This window comes from Diaphorina citri, unplaced genomic scaffold (genome assembly GCF_000475195.1).
Source record: "Diaphorina citri unplaced genomic scaffold, Diaci psyllid genome assembly version 1.1 scaffold427, whole genome shotgun sequence".
Taxonomy (NCBI): domain Eukaryota; kingdom Metazoa; phylum Arthropoda; class Insecta; order Hemiptera; family Psyllidae; genus Diaphorina; species Diaphorina citri.
In genome coordinates, this window is record NW_007377862.1 from 81,582 (window position 1) to 99,724 (window position 18,143).

Sequence of the window (18,143 nt, forward strand, 5' to 3'; positions counted from 1 at the left end):
GTAAGACCGGCCGTTACTATCGTTAGTAGTTTCAATGGGGCCCAAAATCTAACACAGTTCAGACAGTATGTCCACATTGTCCACCCTGTTTAAATCGAGGACTAATTAGAATAAATATGTTTAGTGGGTCACCCAGTATACCGAACGGACCTCACATAACGTCAACTTGCCAGTGTTTAGGTTTAATGAATGTACTAATGTACTGACATGACCCATACACAATACATACAGTATTTAGAACCTATAGGTATACACAATCACAATACATAGAGAGTATTTAGAACCTATACATAGAGGTCTTTACATTGTAGGTGTTTCTGAAAAACGTCATCATCCTTCAGGCTTACCAATCTTACCTTAGACAGGGTGTTTGTGTACACAAAACTTTTTTTTTTTAAGAGGTTTGACAGAGGGAACTGTAACTGCTATGGTCTTATCGTCCCGAAAATCGAGGAGAGAAGGAAGACAGGATAGGCTGAGATTATGGTGTATAGAATATGTAGAAACCTATACTACCCCCACAAAAACACAAATGTGAAAAAAAGGCCAAGTTCCTATCCAAAAATGTCGGCCTATAAAAGTGGTGAGCCGTCTGACTTTCAGACGGCATCACACGACTCCGCTCTACTAAAAGTCGTGCGTCTATGTTTTATGCTGCTTAGCTTATAGCTGAGAGAGTAATGGGACTAAAAAATAGGCAGACAATTTTATTTCCATCAGCCATATCTAGGATCACAAACCTATACGCCTACTATCCCACCAAAGTGATTCATCTTGAAGTCAATAATCTAGTCTTGACTTTGACTAGAAAGTAAACAGAATCCAGACTAGAGAGATAAGAGAGGATATTTTATCCTCGCCTGCCCTTGAACTCGGAGTCTTCCGACTGTCAGGACTTCGTGATAAAGATACAGTTTTGTCTATAAACATAAACTATAACGTCTCAAACAAAAACAGTAAGCTGGTTCAGTCAACTGTGCAACTCAGAAATAGCGCGTACAAAGGCCTTATGTCCGATTTTACCACAGAGATTTTTCATCACTTAATCCAGAGTTTTGCCAGCCTAGTTAACTTAGTTGGTAGTGCGTCTGCCTTGTAAGCGCTAGGTAGGGGTTGCAATGCGGGATCCCGCAATCCCGCAATCCCGCGGGATCCCGCACCTTTTTCCAATCCCGCAATCCCGCAGTTTTTTATCAAGTAAAAAATCTAATAAAAATATACCTATATAATAGTAAAGATCTAATTAAATATAGGTTTAAATTGTAAAAATCCGATAAAATATAGGTATAACTAAATAACTATAATGACTTCTAGGTAAAAGTAAACAAGAAGATAATGGTCACAATTTCCCAGGGCACCCTCGAGCATTTAGCCATTTTAACCTTGATGGTATATATGTATACTTGTTGGTATGCCATACATGTTGGTTGTTGGTATGCTATTTATGATTGGTCGTTGGTATGTAAAGTTACATCATCGGATTCATGGTATGTAAAGTTGCAGCAATGGTAATAGACATGAAAATGTTAAAGGATCATGAATGGGGGTAGTTGATACTTCTCATGCAGCATACCTAGCTATTAAGTGTGTACTGCATGCCACTATTGGAAATGAGTGGTTAGACCTTATACTGTTTAATACCAAAAGTCTAGTTAGGTTTGGATATCAAAAGTCGATTTCATATTGGGGATCATGAATGTTTGTAGTCTCATGCAGCTAGCTATTAAGTGTGTACTGCATACCAATATTGGAAATGAGTGGTTAGACCTTATACTGTTTGATCTCAAAGCAGCACGCCAGTCTAGTTAGCTTGTAGGGTAGAGCGTCTGCCTTGTAAGTGCTTACTGCAGTCGGTAAATGTGTGTTCAAACATAGTCGACCTCGTCGATCGACGAGGTGAAGAGGTGAATCTATGTTATCAAGGCAATGTACGGTTTCAGTCGACGTCGACCGACAAGGTTGACTGTGTGGACACAGCTTAAGAGCATCACTGATATCACTGTCAATAACATGTTTAGTGGGTCACCCAGTATACGGAACGGACCTCACATAACGTCAACTTGCCAGTGTTTAGGTTTAATGAATGTACTAATGTACTGACATGACCCATACACAATACATACAGTATTTAGAACCTATAGGTATACACAATCACAATACATAGAGAGTATTTAGAACCTATACAATATACATAGAGGTCTTTACATTGTAGGTGTTTCTGAAAAACGTCATCATCCTTCAGGCTTACCAATCTTACCTTAGACAGGGTGTTTGTGTACACAAAACTTTTTTTTTTTAAGAGGTTTGACAGAGGGAACTGTAACTGCTATGGTCTTATCGTCCCGAAATCAAAGAGAAGGAAGACAGGACAGGAGAAAGCCAGCCGTTCCGAGAACGAACATTATCCCATCAGGATAAAATCCGCCCCGGCGGGAATCGAGCCCGGATAGGAGAAAGCCAGCCGTTCCGAGAACGAACATTATCCCATCAGGATAAAATCCGCCTCGGGCGGGAATCGAGCCCAGTGGCCTAGCGCTTACAAGGCAGACGCACTACCAACTAAGCTAGCTAGGCTGGCTGAACCTTAACTTAATTTATGCCGTAGGACGAAAGCCAGCCGTTCCGAGAACGAACATTATCCCATCAGGATAAAATCCGCCCCGGGCGGGAATCGAACCCGGGACGAAAGCCAGCCGTTCCGAGAACGAACATTATCCCATCAGGATAAAATCCGCCCCGGGCGGGAATCGAAGGATAGGAGAAAGCCAGCCGTTCCGAGAACGAACATTATCCCATCAGGATAAAATCCGCCTCGGGCGGGAATCGAGCCCAGTGGCCTAGCGCTTACAAGGCAGACGCACTACCAACTAAGCTAGCTAGGCTGGCTGAACCTTAACTTAATTTATGCCGTAGGACGAAAGCCAGCCGTTCCGAGAACGAACATTATCCCATCAGGATAAAATCCGCCCCGGGCGGGAATCGAACCCGGGTCTAGCGCCGTTCCGAGAACGAACATTATCCAGGATAAAATCCGCCCCGGGCGGGAATCGAACCCGCGGCCTAGCGCTTACCGCCTCGAGAACGAACATTATCCCATCAGGATAAAATCCGCCCCGGGCGGGAATCGAACCCGCGGCCTAGCGCTTACAAAAGCCAGCCGTTCCGAGAACGAACATCATCCCGTCAGGATAAAATCCGCCCCGGGCAGGAATCGAACCCGCGGCCTAGCGCTTACAAGGCAGGCGCGCCACCAACCAAGCTAACTAGGCTGGCGCGATTACAAAATCTCCCACTGAAGAAATCTCCCTCAAAATGAGCTCTAACAAAATTGTACCAACTAAGCTGACTAGGCTGGCTATTAATTATCTTGATTTCAACCCTACTGTTTACCATCTTCCTCCGGACAAAGGTAACTATAGGCTGGCCACAAAACTTTTAATCGTCAGTAGGTATCGTCAGCCAAGCTATTACCTACTCAATCTGGCATCGCAGCACTTGTAGCAGCGTTTCGACTGACGGAGGTGCTGGCTATTTGGAATTCCATCTTAACCAGTAGGTACCTAAGGTGTGCAGTCTGAGGGTTAAAACTTCTGTTAAGAGGGGGGGTCTAAAAGATGCGTTTATCGTACGTTTTTCGGTCCAAACGATCCTTTTAGCTCACAGGATTTTGATACCTTGAGACATACGATAAAATTTAGCTTGTAGACCCACAGCTTTTAGGGAGGTAGAGCCATAACGTAGACCCTGTATGTAATTCTTGTATTCTCCATACTATCTAGTTTTACACATGTAGCTCAGGCAAAAAAAAAAGCTCTGAGATTCACACTCAGCAAACAATTTAGTTTTAAATGATATTCACCTTTTCTTCATACTGGGGGCCCACACGTTTTCGAATCATATTTCACCATCTTGAACTTCGCTACGTCTTCGCCAGAACTTCACTTGAACTTCGCTAGAACCTCGCGTAGGTCAGTAATCTCAGGTATGCGGGGAATCTTGCGGTTCTGAGAATTTGAGAACACAATATTCACAATGCTTGTGACAATTGTAATATGGGTACGGTGCTCATTAATCCCATTATTTACTCACAGCACACTTGGGCCTACACATGTGTGAATTTGAGGGAGGGGCCTTGTAGGAAAAAGAAGAAGAAGAAGAAAATGAGGAGGAGTAGAAGGAGAAGAAGAAAAGAAAGAACTGATCTAGACATTCGATATTCTATTGGAAGCAATGACGCCAGCTAAACGCCTGTTTTCTTCTTCTCCTCCTCCTCCTCCTCCTCCTTCTCCTCTTCTTCTTCCCTCCTCCTTCTTCTCTTTTTCTCCTCCACTTCTTCTTCTTTTCCTCCTCCTCCACCTTCTTTTCCTCCCCCTCCTCCTCTTCTCCTCCCCCTCCTCCTCCTCTCTTTCTTCTTCATCTTCTACAACTACTTTTTCTCCTTCTCAATGCTACCTGCTTGGGTATTTATTGTCTTTTCAAATATCCCCAACTTGAAAGTTCAACAGAGCTTTTTCAAGCAACAGTGTCTCGTTGTGGACTAAAAAACAAAAAAGTTGAAAAAAATTCTCACGGGGTAATTGGAATCAACAGGAGAAGTCAGAAAGAGGTTTTTATAGAAATTAATTAGCTCATAAATTTAAATATCTGGAGACTTTCACACACACAGAGGTCTTGTAATGTACACTCAGGTTGATATGGTGCAGCAGCTGTGCCTAACTTATGAGCCTATGCTGATATTTGGAGCCCAGATATTGTTTCTCCTTTCTGGAAATCTGGGCTTCCAAAGGTCTGAAATTTCCCTTGCAAAAAAAGCAAAGGTTGAATGCGAAGGGCATCCACAAAAGTAATTTTTTGTACCAAATGTCAGATAAAGCAATAACTCCAGCGCTGATTGTAAGGCTGACGAAAACGCCGACCCCGTCTGAACACTAATGGAAAAGGCAAGAAAAAGAAGAAGTAGAGGAAGAAGAAGAATTTACTTTTCTCAGAATGCATGTTATTGGTATTAACTTTTTGTGTACTGTGTTCTTTTTGTTCCAGTAATTTTGTTCGGGAATTCGGGAACACCAAAGGTTTGGGAACGGCTGGAGTAGACTACAATAGTCAGCCTGAAAATTTACTTTTCTCAGAATGCATGTTATTGGTATTAACTTTTTGTGTACTGTCTTCTTTTTGTTCCAGTAATTTTGTTCAGGAACACCAAAGGTTTGGGAACGGCTGGAGTAGACTACAATAGTCAGCCTGAAAGTTAAACAGGTGAACTCGGTGGCACTGAGATTATCACACAGGCAGAAAGTACATCAGGCTCGTAGGACCAGGGGGTTATGAGGGGGGAGAGGTCACACAGGCAGACAAAATAGTCCTTTGGAGATCAGGCTCGTAGGTAGTAGGGGATTATGAGGGGGCAGAGGTCCAGTAGAATAAGAACAAGGTAAATATGTGATTTAGTAGTAATAAGTTGTATGAGAAAGAGAAAGACATTTTACCATGAACATTATGTACCTACCAATACCAATCCTCTGATAAAAGACATCTAGAGAGAGAGAGAGAGAGAAAAGACAGACGTAGAACAGAAATCAGTAAAGTTATCACAAATCACACAGCTATAACCATTCTAGTACACACTCTTGGAGATAGAATAGGACTGGAGTAATAAACTAATTACAATCATTACCAACAGTTGTAGGGCCCAATAGCAATCCTCGGATAAAAGACATCTAGAGAGAAAAAAGACAGACGTAGAACAGAAATCAGTAAAGTTATCACAAATCACACAGCTATAACCATTCTAGTACACACTCTGGAGAGATGGAGATAAAATAGGACTGGAGTAATAAACTAATTACAATCATTACCAACAGTTGTAGGGCTCTACTGTAATTTGTGAGTCCATGGCCACACAGGCAGAAAGTACATCAGGCTCGTAGGACCGGGGGGTTATGAGGGGGAGAGGTCACATATCAGTCTGTGAAAAGTGATTTGCAAATCAGGCTCGTAGGTAGTAGGGGATTATGAGGGGGCATGCAGAGGTCCAGTAGAATAAGAACAAGGTAAATATGTTATTTAGTAGTAATGAGATAGAAATGAGCTGATCAATAGGTCTTCAACTCTTTTTGGAAAAATTTCATCAAAATTGGATACCTAAATCGTTCAATAATGTTCACGATATCAAGCCCTGATAAAACGAACCCTCCTAGTAATAAGATAGAAATGAGCTGATCAATAGGTCTTCGACTCTTTTTGGAAAAATTTCATCAAAATTGGATACCTAAATCGTTCAATAATGTTCACGATATCAAGCCCTGATAAAACGAACCCTCCGTGTCTGGTCTCCAATTGGTTCCTTGTCTCTAACCCGAAAACCCATTCTACGCGCCGCGTCTGCCTATTAACTTGTGAAGTTGCCATTACCACGTTAGGTTAGGTCCTCAAGATTTCAACTACCGATAAAGGGGGCCCTCCACCCTTCGCTTCGTGTCTAGTCTCCAAGTCAGTCCTCTGGCCATCTTAATAGACGTATCTGGTTCACAAAAGACGAAAGAAATCGTGGCAGGAAAATAACCAAAGTATCCGCGGTGATAATTTTCCCCGAAGACCTCGCAATCGCTGAAAAAGCAAAAATCTGACGTCTCCTTACTGCTGGGAGGTAGAAGACGAAGATTTTGCAAAAGTGGGAGGCGATACAAGAGGTGTTTTACAAAGAAAAGGAATAAAATACACAACAAAGAACAAAGTTATAGGTACACAATAAATAAAGGTGAAGTGATAATACTGGTCAATGTACTTTTAGATCGAGATTTTAGAGAACCAGAGCAAAAGCTATGAATATTTAAACTTAACGCTTATTAGGGTAAATATAGATAGCGGTCTGTTTTACCGCAGAAGACAAAAAGAAAACAAAGTAAAGGCCAGTCGTATACCCTAGGGTCGCTTGTCGCTTGATGTCGGTAGATATCGTCTTAAATACGACTACGCTAAAAGGAACAGATAGATGGAAGTGTCATATTTCCATGAAAAATAAAGGAAACCAACCATTGGACTTTTCGGTTCATCGAAATCGAAAGACAAGGTCCTTAAACTGTAACCCAAAGGTGAAGAAGATTAAATTTCGACAGGTCTGCTGCATTGTAATCAGCTATAGTGAGAATCATCTAATACCCGCGAACTAGATTATCGCGCCATGTGCTAAGCGCCACATGCCAAACTGCTATGAATGCATATTTTCAGTGTAAAGAATAATATAGAGTTCTAGTTCATTAATCCAACGCATAGAATAAAGAGCAAAACTCCAGGAATCTCAGTAAACAATGCCTACACCCAAGTACAATTGAGAATCATCTAATACCCGCGAACTGGATTATCGCGCCATGTGCTAAGCGCCACATGCCAAACTGCTATGAATGCATATTTCCAGTGTAAAGAATACTATAGAGTTCTAGTTCATTAATCCAACGCATAGAATAAAGAGCAAAACTCCAGGAATCTCAGTAAACAATGCCTACACCCAAGTACAATACTCTATGCTTCTGTAGAAAATGTTCCAGAGTTTAATAACCGGACAGATAAGAAAACAGCGGGCAGAATTTACATAGGCTGTTGTTGGGCACCTGTTCGGTAGTTGTGCATAAGGCGCGTCAATGGGACATTACAAAAATCCTTTTATAAGAGGGAAGATACTTGCTCAAGGAGTGTTCCTAGTGAAGTTTTAAAAGGCGCGAAGTAAAAAAAGTCACATATTTTAATTGATTAGCACTTAAGAAACGAACTTTGAACCAATACCACGTTAGGTTAGGTCCTCGAGATTTCAACTACCGATAAAGGGGGCCCTCCACCCTTCGCTTCGTGTCTAGTCTCCAAGTCAGTCCTCTGGCCATCTTAATAGACGTATCTGGTTCACAAAAGACGAAAGAAATCGTGGCAGGAAAATAACCAAAGTATCCGCGGTGATAATTTTCCCCGAAGACCTCGCAATCGCTAGAAAAGCAAAAATCTGACGTCTCCATACTGCTGGGAGGTAGAAGACGAAGATTTTGCAAAAGTGGGAGGTGATAGTAGAGGTGTTTTACAAAGAAAAGGAATAAATACACAACAAAAAACAAAGTTATAGGTAAACAATAAATAAAGGTGAAGTGATAATACTGGTCAATGTACTTTTAGATCGAGATTTTAGAGAACCAGAGCAAAAGCTATGAATATTTAAACTTAACGCTGATTGGGTAAATAGATAGCGGTCTGTTTTACCGCAGAAGACGAAAAGAAAACAAAGTAAAGGCCAGTCGTATACCCTAGGTAACCCTAGGGTCGCTTGTCGCTTGATGTCGGTAGATATCGTCTTAAATACGACTACGCTAAAAGGAACAGAGAGATGGAAGTGTCATATTTCCATGAAAAATAAAGGAAACCAACCATTGGACTTTCCGGTTCATCGAAATCGAAAGACAAGGTCCTTAAACTGTAACCCAAAGGTGAAGAAGATTAAATTTCGACAGGTCTGCTGCATTGTAATCAGCTATAGTGAGAATCATATAATACCCGCGAACTAGATTATCGCGCCATGTGCTAAGCGCCACATGCCAAACTGCTATGAATGCATATTTCCAGTGTAAAGAATACTATAGACATAGAGTTCTAGTTCATTAATCCAACGCATAGAATAAAGAGCAAAACTCCAGGAATCTCAGTAAACAATGCCTACACCCAAGTACAATACTCTATGCTTCTGTAGAAAATGTTCCAGAGTTTAATAACCGGACAGATAAGAAAACTGCGGGCAGAATTTACATAGGCTGTTGTTGGGCACCTGTTTTGAGTAGAGATATCCTCAATTATAATTTCGAATATTAATTCTACATACCTATTGATTGAGTACAAAGTTGAAGATATAATTTATTATGTATTTACAATTTTACATTATTACTTTTTTCTGAAAGTAAACAGCTCAGCTCAGAATGTGTCACTGGATTATTGCACTTCTTCTGTTTCATGCTTGATTTCTGGGTGCACTTGGCGTAACTCGTAAAAATGCAGTTTCTTTGTGTTATTATGTCACAACTTTGGTGCTCACTGCAGCATTGTAGGATTTTTCCAATATCTCAATAACCCTAAAGATATTTACCAATACATACTATACAATACTACAGATATGTACCTATATTTATACATATGGATCTATATCTAAGCAATACTTGCTTGAAAAAGTCACCAGTAGGTATGTAGGTACATTATGGAGGTATAACTATAGGTATCGTACTAACGTAAAAGTTTTACTCTGTGGACCTCAAAACAGGTAGGCTCCTGTTTTATGCTCGGCTACTGTATGCTCTATAGCGGTGTCCATCACAAATAGTCGACGCCGTCGATCGATGTCGACTGAAACCGTACACAGCCTAGACAACATGATCGACCATCGATCGACTATTTGTGATGGACACAGCTTAACAACATACCTACCTACTGCCAAAAAAAAAAAAAGTGTAAATCTCATAGGTCTCTTACTACACACCACTGTGTAAATCTCATAGGTCTCTTACTACACACCACTGTGTAAATCTCATAGGTCTCTTACTACACACCACTGTGTAAATCTCATAGGTCTCTTACTACACACCACTGTGTAAATCTCATAGGTCTCTTACTACACACCACTGTGTAAATCTCATAGGTCTCTTACTACACACCACTGTGTAAATCTCATAGGTCTCTTACTACACACCACTGTGTAAATCTCATAGGTCTCTTACTACACACCACTGTGTAAATCTCATAGGTCTCTTACTACACACCACTGTGTAAATCTCATAGGTCTCTTACTACACACCACTGTGTAAATCTCATAGGTCTCTTACTACACACCACTGTGTAAATCTCATAGGTCTCTTACTACACACCACTGTGTAAATCTCATAGGTCTCTTACTACACACCACTGTGTAAATCTCATAGGTCTCTTACTACACACCACTGTGTAAATCTCATAGGTCTCTTACTACACACCACTGTGTAAATCTCATAGGTCTCTTACTACACACCACTGTGTAAATCTCATAGGTCTCTTACTACACACCACTGTGTAAATCTCATAGGTCTCTTACTACACACCACTGTGTAAATCTCATAGGTCTCTTACTACACACCACTGTGTAAATCTCATAGGTCTCTTACTACACACCACTGTGTAAATCTCATAGGTCTCTTACTACACACCACTGTGTAAATCTCATAGGTCTCTTACTACACACCACTGTGTAAATCTCATAGGTCTCTTACTACACACCACTGTGTAAATCTCATAGGTCTCTTACTACACACCACTGTGTAAATCTCATAGGTCTCTTACTACACACCACTGTGTAAATCTCATAGGTCTCTTACTACACACCACTGTGTAAATCTCATAGGTCTCTTACTACACACCACTGTGTAAATCTCATAGGTCTCTTACTACACACCACTGTGTAAATCTCATAGGTCTCTTACTACACACCACTGTGTAAATCTCATAGGTCTCTTACTACACACCACTGTGTAAATCTCATAGGTCTCTTACTACACACCACTGTGTAAATCTCATAGGTCTCTTACTACACACCACTGTGTAAATCTCATAGGTCTCTTACTACACACCACTGTGTAAATCTCATAGGTCTCTTACTACACACCACTGTGTAAATCTCATAGGTCTCTTACTACACACCACTGTGTAAATCTCATAGGTCTCTTACTACACACCACTGTGTAAATCTCATAGGTCTCTTACTACACACCACTGTGTAAATCTCATAGGTCTCTTACTACACACCACTGTGTAAATCTCATAGGTCTCTTACTACACACCACTGTGTAAATCTCATAGGTCTCTTACTACACACCACTGTGTAAATCTCATAGGTCTCTTACTACACACCACTGTGTAAATCTCATAGGTCTCTTACTACACACCACTGTGTAAATCTCATAGGTCTCTTACTACACACCACTGTGTAAATCCCATAGGTCTCTTACTACACACCACTGTGTAAATCCCATAGGTCTAGAACTCAAAGTGGTATTAACTTTACAGATTTATACTATCTGTAATGGACGTAAACAGGTGGAGTACACCAATGCCTAGGAATAATTTACACCACATATACACCAGATAACAGATAACCTAATGGAGGATCGCCATCCATCGTATTAGATCGATCTTATCAGGTGCAATGGTTTTAGTGCACCTAGTGAGACTACAGTCTGCTCCGAAAATGTTGCTATTCATTTTAGAACATTTTGAAGTCTGAACTACTCGAAATTATTGCAACTAGGTAACTTTGGAGTATCTTGGGTAGCGCTTCTGCCTTGTAAGCGCTAGGCTGCGAGTTCTGGGAGCGATTCCCGCCCAGGACGGATTTTATCCTAAACAGATAAGGTTCGTTCTCGGAACGACTGGCTTTGTCCTATCCTGGTCTTAGTTCTCTCTTCGCTTTCGGAAGTTTTGGAACGATAAGACCTGTGCAGTTACGGTTCCCTATATTAAACCACTTTCAAAGAAAGAAAGAGAGGGAGAGAGAGATAGAGAGAGAGAGTTGAGAGAGAGAGAGAGGGAGAGAGAGAAACAGGCATATTCTATTCTATTCTTTTACTGATCAATGGTCATGCTCCAGTCACACAAAGCTCCTAAACTTTCCGGCCATCCTACAAAAGACACAAGAACGATGTACGATATAATCCCCCCATTAGCTTATCACTGGATCTCCTGATAACATCTCGTAATATAGCACCAAGCCGATCTAACACATTAGGTCTCAGTTTCCACATTCATAGTTTCTTACGATTTTGGCAGTTCCCATTGCAATTATAGATTTATCCACCTTGTCATCGGTACAATAATCTTATCTAAAGTACGGTACTTCTTGCTCGACTTGCCAACATTTCAAGTATTAAAGTACCTTTAAGTATACTTAATCCATATGAATCAGGGACTTGGAGGACTTAGTCAAGCTATTACAGACTTATTAGACGTTATTCACTTTGATTTTGCTGAGAATTACTTGATATTCTTGAAAATACCTTATGTGAGGGCAGTGAGGGGTTTTTTCCGCATTTCTGTGGATGTTGCGTTATGTTATTGGACGAATGAGGAAAACCATTGCTATCACGTACATAACTTTGTGCTTAAGGGCGTATCAGCGGTATCACAGTAGGATTGTATTCTGCATGTCAAGGAGTTCGATTCTCGGTAGATTCATTTTTTTTTTTTTTTTTTTTTTTTTTTTGGCATCCTACAAAAGACACAAGAACGATGTACGATATAATCTCCCCATTAGCTTATCACTGGATCTCCTGATAACATCTCGTAAAATATAGCACCAAGCCGATCTAACACATTACTATTAGTGTCTCAGTTTCCACATTTATAGTTTCTTACGATTTTGGCAGTTCCCATTGCAATTAGAGATTTATCCACCTTGTCATCGGTACAATAATCTTATCTAAAGTACGGTACTTCTTGCTCGACTTGCCAACATTTCAAGTATTAAAGTCTCACTGAATAATTGCAAAGGCTTGTAGTGACCATTTGGCGACAAGCTACCCGCCTCCTCACTTAACCTCACCCATCTTGAGTAGGCCGGGAAAAGCCAACAGCGCCCAGATGGTCACCCATTCGGGTACGAACCACGAGCAAACTTGCTCAACTTCAGTGATCCCTTAAGAACTGCTGTACACGACGTGCTATCGCCGCTGGTTATCAACATAATTATTATTAGTGCAGCTACAAGATTTCGCGTCTACTACACTACACATAATGTTAAATGCATGTTAATATTACCCCTCTGCAAAATCATTCTCCAACATCTCTGACCCCAGAACACACAAATTATTTCGAAGAAAAAAAAGTATTTCGGTCTGCTGACATTTGACCTACAAAGCACACACAATTTTGACATATTCTTCTCACGACTAACCTTTCGGAGAACACAGAATCTGATTTATTAGGTAGGTATTAGGTTAAAAAGTGGGTAGGTATTTTGTCTTGAACTGCGAACGCCTAATGTTGATGCTGATTGGTCACCCAGGGTCCACGTTTTTTTTATTTTATTATTATTTTTTTTTTTAAAAGAGGTTTGTCAGAAGGAACCTTAACTGCTGAGGTCTTATCGTCCCCTAAGTGAAGAGAGAATAGGAGAAAGCCAGCCCTTCCGAGGACGAACCTCATCCGTTCAGGATAAAATCCGAACCGGGCGGGAATCCCGCGGCCTAGCGCTTACAAGCTAACTTTAGGCTGGCAACCAGCATTTCTTAAAATCTTGATTAACTGGAAACTCTCTGTGGTAAAATCGGACATTCTTGAGGAAAGACCTGAGGACCCTATAGTGCTATTGACTTCTAAGTAGAGTGAGAGTTTAAGGTGCATTACTTCTTAACCATTATGTTGGAGTCGTAAATTTGTTTGCTCAGCAAGTCTTTGAACTTTATGCTGGTAAGGTCAATGTCAGTAGGAACTAAATTAGATTAGTACGATATCTACCAGATACGTATGTAATGTAGGTACCGTATTGTTTCACGTTTACTTGATGTCTTTCGATCTCAAAAGAGATCAGTTGCGCTTACTTGGGTGATGTTTCAAAGTCATAGAGGAGGAAAAATGAGGACCAACGGAATTTTTCTTTTTCTTCTACGACTTCCAGATACCGAGATAAATCGATTTAAAAAATACCGGTAAATCGTGAAGTTTGACGTCACGGCATACGTTCCTGTAGGCAATGACGTCATAATTCATTACTCCCGCTTCGTTTGTTTGTGCGCAAGCGTTTCTGCGCAGTTTGACGTGAAATCTGACGTCACAACTCTTTGAACTTTCTCATTAGAACGGCAATTAAAAATTGAATTTTCGATCTTTTAAAGTTACTTTTTCGTTGTTTCGACCTCAGATTTGGATTTTTCACTACTTTTTACGTAGGAATTGACCATTTATTAATAATTTTTACCCATTTGCAACTCCTCCATTTTCAATTTTGGAAAATGGAGGTTTAGGGGTTTAACTTCAATTTAACATCTTAGGTCTTCTTGTGACGAGGGGTTTTACCCACTATTCGGCGACAAGCTACCAACATCCTCAATTTAACCTCACCCAGCCTGCGTGGAGCCGGGAAACCAGCTGCACGCGGATTCCCCAGATGGTCACCCATCCAGGTACTAACCACCCACAACGGTGCTTAACTTCAGTGATCTGTGGGGAACTGGTTCATTCAACGTGCTAGCTCCGCTGGTATGTTCAATTTTGATGTTTACATTAGGCGTTTTGTCTGTGTTTAGACAGTGGAAACAGTCATGATAACTTTAAACATAACACTATTGTTATATTGTTAAGAATAAGAATTATCTACATTTTGTTTCAAATGAAATGTCATTGTTCTCTAAAACTTCCGCTTTCCGTGTTTCGTCCTTACTGGTTTTGCAAGTTTAGGACACTGACTTTGCCAAGACGAGTGGGCCCCGTAACAGTCAGTCACGGTATCAATCATTTGCATGATACAAATTTCTTGACCCCGCCGGGAATCGAACCCAGGTCTCCCGCGTGCAATTCTCGCGCGGGGCGGATTTCATCCGAAACAGATAAGGTTTGTTCTCGGAACAGCTGGCTTTCTCCTATCCTGTACTCTTCCTTTCTTCAATTTCGGGACGATAAGCCCTTAGCAGTTACAGTTCCCTCTATCAAACCTCCTAACAAAAAAAAAAAAAAAAAAAAAAAAAAAAAAAAAAACCCCATTTTTAAAAAATGTAAATGCAGTTTCTTTGTGTTATTATGTCACAACTTTGGTGCTCACTGCAGCATTGTAGGATTTCCCCAATATCTCAATAATCCTAAAATCCAATGTTTACCTACCATGCTGGCACCGGTCGCTATGCGCATTTATATGTCATAGCTACTCATTTCCCTCACGAGGCTGAGTGGGCCCCGCAATAGCCAGTCACGGACTCAATCATTTGCATGATACAAATTTCTTGACCCCGCCGGAAATCGAACCGGGTCTCCCGCGTGCAAGGCGAGCGCAGTGACCACTAGGCCATGGGAGCTGACAACTAATACAGTATTACGTGTGAACTAATGTTAACTAGGTATGGGTTACACATCTCCCTCATCCGATCTCCCATCTTCATATAGGTATTCCTTTTCTGTTGTTTTCACCATATCTTGACTTGGCATTTTAAATATCTTATTGAAAATTTTGATGTAGATTTTAAATTTGTGTGAAGCTGCAGAATTCATATGAAGCTGCAGATAATTCGATCGCCTCACGCCGTCCCGAGGTGATGCTAGATACATAAAGAGGAGAGGAGGAAGGTCTTGAAAATAGAAGAAAAAATTAGATGTAAATTTGTGAAGAAATTGATTTCGGGCAAAGTTCAAAAGCAAACTCTTATATAATCTACCTAATTTGTTTAAAATTTCTATGCTTATTCATAACATCATAACTTTAGAAAACCCACTCACGTGACAGATTTATTACTAAGTTCGCATGTTTTTGAAATTTGTCTGGTTCTAAGGCTTTTATTTATGCCTATGACAAGTTGGAACCAAAATAGAGACCGAAAGAGCTTCTAAATCAATAAGCAACTTTGTCACTTCAGAAGAAATACAGCTTATCTCCTTGTTTATGATATTTCTAACTCTACAAAAAGTTCTAGGTAGGTACATGTACCTAATATGTAGGTAGGTAAGAATTCTATTATGTCCGAATATAACAATATAGGTAATGGTATTGGTGAGTGTTTATTAACTAACCGTCCATAAATAACATCAAAAGTTCGCGGGCGGATTTTATCCTAAACACCTAAACAGATAAGGTTCGTTCTCGGAACGGCTGGCTTTCTCCTACCCTGTCTTCCTTTTCGCTATCGGGACGATAGGGAATCGAAACCGCGACCTAGCGCTTACAAGGCAGACGCGCTACCTCCAAGCTAACTTGGCTGGCAGATAAAGTTTGTTTCTCCTATCCTGTCTTCCTTTTCGCTTTCGGGATGATAAGACCTTAGCAGTTACAGTTCCTACTGTCAAACCTCTTAGGAGAAAAAAAAAACTTGTCGCGCTATTACCTCGTCGCACGTCGCGCCAGAACCCCAGTGTCATGGAGTCATAAATAATATTCACCACATATGGCAGATAAAGTTTGTTTCTCCTATCCTGTCTTCCTTTTCGCTATCAGGAAGATAAGACCTTAGCAGTTACAGTTCCTACTGTCAAACCTCTTAGGAGAAAAAAAAAAACTTGTCGCGCTATTACCTCGTCGCACGTCGCGCCAGAACCCCAGTGTCATGGAGTCATAAATAATATTCACCACATATGGGGGGCGACCAGAAACAACTGTCGCCCCGGGCACTCTCCCATTCTGATTAGGAGTAGGACGTGTGATTTGGCGCATTCGAAAACTTTGGCTCCGGCAGTCTGCGTAGCCTTCGAGCGTGGTGACAATGGGCAAGATAAACAATTATTGGCCGATAATATACTTACATTATTGGTCGATAATATACGGTCGGTCCTGTCCTTATCCGAGGTGTTAATGAATTTCTGCCTGCCTTGTCCCTCGAGAGAATTAGAATCTTAAGAACTCAGAACCAATACAGGAGGAAGGGGAGGTAGAGAGAGCAGATATACTAATTGAATTATACCTGGTTAGAGAACTAATAAGTACACTTGGGCACAAAAAAAAATAAAAAATAAAGAAAATGGGAGTTTACGGTTTTTGGTACCAGATAAATGAGATAAAAGCTTAAAATGTAGTTGTATTTAAGGTACAGTTGAAATAAAGCGACTTTCTGGCCTACCTCGACAGTCTGAGTTGGGGGGGAGAACTGATACATTAAAAGTCCTATTTTCCGTAGAGAAGCAAAGACGGGTCAGTCCAACTTAAGGCCAAGATTCGAACCCCCAATCTCCCAGTCAGGAGTCCACCTTGTCCACACGCGGTCTAGGATGGTCAGAACATGCAGTCTCGCGTGTTCTACATGCAAATATCCCAAGACATCTCGCTGTAAAATTATAAACTAAACCTCAGAATAATAAGATGCCATTATGTAACACTGAAATGTTAAGAAGTTTGAGCACTTTGCAGATTTGCATACTTGTAAAGAAACGGGGAGATATGCTACAGTCAGATGCAAAAAATTTGGGACAGATTGACTTTGGTATACTTTTTCAATATGAACACCTGTTAACTTTGAAAAAAGTATATAATAGAGATAAATAGAAAATCAAAGATGGTATCTGCCTCCCTAGTTATACGATAGGAATTAGGTTGGAGGGTAGCGTGTCTGCCTAGTAAGCGGTTCGATTCGATTCCCACCTGGGATAAACTTTATCCTAAACACCAAACAGATAAGATTCGTTCTCGGAAAGGCTGATTTTCTCCTATCCTGCTGTCTTTCTTCTTTCTCCAATATAGTTCAATTAATATCCATTAGGTACCAATAATCCTGACATTTTATTCATACTTCATAGTAAAGTAAGTAATCTTAACTATTTTCTATTTTGTATTCATAATAGTAAATGAGTGATATCTAAAATACTTACACCCACGTGCTAAAAGGATGGGACTTATTGACTTAGCAACTTTTTCAATAACACCAAATTTTCTATTAAAAATAGAGCCAGCCTAGTGCACCTGCCTTGTAAGCGCTAGGTCGCGGGTTCGATTCCCGCCGAGGCGAACTTTATCCTAAACAGAGGTGAGTTCTCGGAACGGCTGGCTTTCTCCTATCTTGTCTTCCTCCTCTCTTCGCTTTAGGGACAATAAGACCTCAGACTGTCGAGGTAGGGCAGAAAGTCGCTTTACTTCAACTGTACCTTAAATACAACTACATTTTAAGCTTTTATCTGGTACCAAAATCCGTAAACTCCCAATTTTTTTGTGCACAAGTGTACTTATTAGTTCTCTAACCAGGTATAATTCAATTAGTATATCTGTTCTCTCTCTCTCTCTCTCTCTCTCTCTCTCTCTTCTTCTAGAAAAAGTTGCTAAGTCAATAAGTCCCCCATACTTTTTGCACGTGGGTGTAAGTATTTTAGATATCACTCATTTACTATTATGAATACAAAATAGAAAATAGTTAAGAATACTTACTTTACTATGAATAAATTAGTAAAATGTCAGGATTATTGGTAATGGA

At 40.5% G+C, this 18,143-nt stretch overlaps 1 pseudogene; it reads right to left on the minus strand.

Annotated features, from left to right (window-relative positions):
• Positions 1-14,127: 14,127 nt before the first annotated feature.
• Positions 14,128-14,246, minus strand: LOC113467195 (annotated as a pseudogene).
• Positions 14,247-18,143: the final 3,897 nt, after the last annotated feature.